Here is a 4,805-nt window from a genome sequence, read left to right as displayed (position 1 = left end):
GTTCACATCTTTTGCCCATTTTTTGATAGGGTTATATTCTGGATATTAGACCTTTGTCAGATGATTTTCTCCCATTCTGTAGGTTGTCTGTTTATACTGAGATATATTTGACAGACAGTAAACTGTGAGTTTGTCATGTTTCAGCTAAACAACTTGATAAGCTTTCACACACATACACACACACAAACGTATGAAACCATCACCACAATCAAGGCAATAAGGATTTCCATCACCTTCAAAATTTCCTCATGCCCATGACTATCCCTTTCTCTTCTCCTCTCCTGTCCCTAGGCAACCAATGATCTGCTTTCTGTCACTATAAGGTATTTTCTAGAGTTTTATATAATAAAATATTATAATAAGTCTTCTTTTGTGTTTGGTTCCTTTCACTCAACAAAATATTTGGAAATTGTCTTAATTTGCACTGCCATGACAAAATACCTGAGACTGGATGGTATAGTTTGAATGTATCCCTTCCAAAATTCAGGTGTTGCCAATGTGATATTATTAAGAGGTGAGGCACTGTCATTGTCTACTTTATGTAGTATTAAATGGACAGAAGGGAGAAGAGAGAGAGACCTAGATCTATTAAAAGGTGATTAGGCCAGAGGGCTACTACCTCAGAACGGAATTAAGGCCCTTATGAAAGAGGCTTCGTGCAGCATCCGGTTAACTTGCTGTTTTGTGTCTGCCTTCCACCGTATGAAGACATGGTAAGAAGGCCCTCAGCACACACCAAACTCTGAGATGATCCTTAGCATTTTTAGCAATAAAATATTTTAAAATTAAGATGAGCACATTTTTTCAGACATAATACTATTGTACACTTAATAGGCTATAGTTTTGTATGCACTGGGAAACCAAAAAATTTGGGTAACTGGCTTATTGTGATATTTGCTTTATTGTCCTGGTCTGGAACAGAAGGCATACTGTCTCGAAGGTATGCCTGTATCTATTTCTTTTTGACTGAGCTTTGCTATTTGTATCTTTCAAGAAATTTGCCCATTTCATGTAAGTTGCCAAATTTATTAATATAAAGTTGTACATGATGTTCTATTATTATCTACAGTGATAACGCCACCCTGATTCCTGATATTGGTAATCTGTGTGTTTTGTTTCTTAACCTGTGTTTCTCTTCTTTCTTCTGTCCATTTAATACCATATAAAGTAGACAATGACAATCATTTTTATATTAACCATTCTTTGTTTGGGGCATTGCCCCATCCCACGAAGTAGAATTTGCCTCCCACTGTAGATCCCAAAGATGGCTAGTATTCACTCTCCCAGCTTCCCTTGTAGCTACAGCTTGGGCACCTAACTCAGGCTCCACCAATCACATGAACCCACTACCCATTGAGTCTGAGGCCCGAGGTGGGAAGAAGCAGGGTCCCCACAGATTTCACTCAGGCTGGGCTGCTGGTGGCAGGCGTCATGCCACCCATTCCTTGAGAAGCACTGGTAGCTGTGGTTCTCTTGGCAGCGTCTGCAATGTCTGCCCAGTCATTGGTGGGAGCAACAGGGGAGCCCGAACTGCTGAGCACTGCAGTGAGATTTGTAACCTTGTTCCTCTCTGCAAAGGTGAGTTTCTTGCTTGTCTGCATGTGAGTGTGGGCCACAGAGAATGCTGTGCTGGGTGGCTAAAACTCAGAGACCCAGAGAGCAGATTTTAGGGTGGCCATGGCAGAGGGAAAGCAGGAGGGGCAATATCTAGGAGCAGAGAAGCACCGTATGGACGAGCTCCATGTTTGGCCTGTACACGCTGCCCAAATCTCTGGTTGACCCTGGAGCTATGCATGCACAGGGCAGAGTCCAAGAAAAGAACTGAGCAGAGGTTTCAGCTGATGCCCAATACCGTGGAAACGGAGTCTGGAGATTGCAGTTGGTACCCAATACAGGGGAGACTTAGTGTGAGTTTAGCTAGGTTAGTTGTCTACTAAGACAACAAACCACCGTCACCACCACCACCACCACAACAACAATAACAAACAATGACCCATCTCTGGAGAAATATAACAGAAACTAAGAAGCCAAATCTACTAGAACTCATTATGGACAGTGTCCAGGATATAATGCTAGATTACTAGAAGAAACAAGAATTGTTCTGGTACTCAAGGGAAAAAGCATCCAAGGGAAACTCACCCTGGGCTGACAATAGTCAAGAACATAAAGCATGCTCATAATGATTTTTATATTGATATATGTGCTTCTTCATTAATGCATAAAATAGCAGTACTTAAAAGTTCTTTACCAATATCATAAATTGTTGAAATGTTATTTCCAGCGAATGTGTCCAGCTATTGGCAATAACTGTAATGTGATATGAAAATATTTATTCCTGTTGGTGACAAAGTCACATGTACTGCCGATACTGTTGTGGTTTGTTGCTTACATTCATAATGGAAGGAAACACTAAAGTTTAGTTAGTTTAGTAAAAATAAGGATTCATTTTTCGCCATCTGATTCATAGATCCTTTGAGATCTTAACACCAGGTTAAGGTCTTAAGACCATAGATATTGATTTCTCCCTGATAGTACCAAAAAAAAAAAAAAACATGCCTGGCACATAGTAGATGCTTCATAAATATTTCTCAAATAAATGAATGCATCCGTGTTACAATCTAGTGATTAAGGGGTTAAAATTAATTATCTAGTTTTTCATATCCATTAAAACAATAAATTGATAACAAAGGCTATTATTTGATGATTGTTTGCTATGTGCCAGACATTGTTTTATAAATATTATCTCATCTAATTCTTACAACAGTCCTGAGGCAGACACTGTTATTACTTCTGTTTCATGGTTATGGAAATTGGTTATTGAGCCAAACAGAGTTTAAGTAATTTGTTCAATGCCACATGGCTGGCCTTAGAACTTTGCTCTGTCTGAGTCCAGAGTCTGCGTCCTTAAAGTATAAAGGTAAAACTTGTTATGAATGTCTCAGGCTTGGCTTCTGGCCCTCAGTTCCAACAAATTCTTTTCTGATCTCCTCCACTGACTAAGGCTCAGAACAACTCTGTTTTACCCACATCCTCTTAGGATACCTGTGGTGCCATCTGGGGATATCAGCCCCTCACCCAGTGATATGGTTTGGCTGTGTCCCCACCCAGATCTCATCTTGAATTGTAGCTCCATAATTCTCACATGTTGTGGGAGAGACCTAGTGGGAGATAATTAAATTATGGAGGCAGTTTTCCCCATACTGTTCTCATGGTACTGAATAAGTCCCATGAGATCTGATGTTTTTATAAGGGGTTTCCCCTTTTGCTTGATTCTCATTTTCTTTCTTGCCTGCTGCTATGTAAGACGTGCCTTTCACCCCCTGCCATGAGTGTGAGGCCCCCCAGCCACGTGGAACTGTGAGTCCCTCAAACTTCCTTTTCTTTATAAATTACCTAGTCTGTGGTATGTCTTTATCAGCAGCATGAAAACAGACTAATACACCCAGCTTCACACAACCACCTTAAGGCTAAATGCCATCAGGTTTGGCTCTCTGGGACCAACTTCTGCTTTCAAAATCTCAATGTCCACCTGCTCACTGGACACCTCTCCCTAATGTTCTTCAAGCCATTTGATGATTGTTTGCTATGTTTCTGATATGTACCTCTATCTTTCCTCCTCTATCCTAATGCAAGGTACACCTTCCCTGTGAGGACTTTCCTGACCCTTTCCAGGTATGACCTTCCCACTTGGTATCCCCCTGTACTCTGTACATACCCTATCACTACCCCCAGTAAGTTGTGTTACTAAATTTGTTTACATGCCTGTCTCTTCTTACCATTCTGGCAGCTCCTTAAGAACAGGGACTATTTCTAATTTGTCTCTAAATTTCTAGGACTTAAAATAATGTCTGACACAGTAGGTACACTGTAAATGCTTGTTGAATGGGTAGATCTATGAATAAATTAATGAATGAATTATATACACCAACCCTACTTATCACTTTGGCTGTTGTGTTTACTGTGATTTACACAAAGCCAATTGTGTAGTGTAGAAACGTAAATGTTATGTGTAAAATGTAAAAGGTAAAAGTGTAAAAATGTAAAATATATACAAACATGGCCCAAGGGGATAACAATGAATTTTTAAATAGGAAATTTTAGTATAGAAAAAGAAACTATTGAAAAGAACCAATTGGGGGAGTGGCCAAGATGGCTGACTAGAAGCAGGTAGTGTGTGTGGCTCTCACAGAGAGGAACAGAAGGGGCGAGTAAATACATCACCTTCAACTGAAACATCCAGGTACTTACATTGGGATTAATCAAGGAAACAACTTTACCCACAGAGAACAAAAAAAAGCAAGATAGAACAATGGCCCACCTGGGAGCAACACGGAGCGAGGGGATCCTCCCCTACCCAGGAGAGTGGTGAGTGAATGAGCGACCCTAGGAAACCATGCTTCTCCCACAGATCTTTGCAACCCTTGGGTCAGCAGATCTCCTTGTGAACCCACTCCACCAGGGCCTTCAGTTTTCAGTCTGACAGAGTCACGTGGAGTCTTGGCAGAGCAGCCGCTCAGGCATGTGAGGAGAACCTGGAGCCTTAGATACTTGGGCTTTCTGGCAAAAGTAGCTGCAGCTTCGGCAAAGTGGAAGGTTAGACTCCTGTACCTACCCCCAGGAAAGAGGCTGAATCCAGGGGTCTGAGCAGCAACAGCACGCAGGCCCCACTTCCACAGCACCTCACAAGATTAAACCCACAGGCTTGAAATTCCAGGAGTTGGTTTTTTGAAAACATTAATAAAATAGGCCACCAGCTACATGAATTAAGAAGAAAAGGCCAGGCGCGGTGGCTCAGGCCTGTAATC

Source organism: Mandrillus leucophaeus, unplaced genomic scaffold (genome assembly GCF_000951045.1).
Source record: "Mandrillus leucophaeus isolate KB7577 unplaced genomic scaffold, Mleu.le_1.0 Scaffold681, whole genome shotgun sequence".
NCBI lineage: Eukaryota > Metazoa > Chordata > Mammalia > Primates > Cercopithecidae > Mandrillus > Mandrillus leucophaeus.
The sequence above is the reverse complement of the archived record's forward strand: the minus strand, read 5'-3'. Positions refer to the sequence as shown.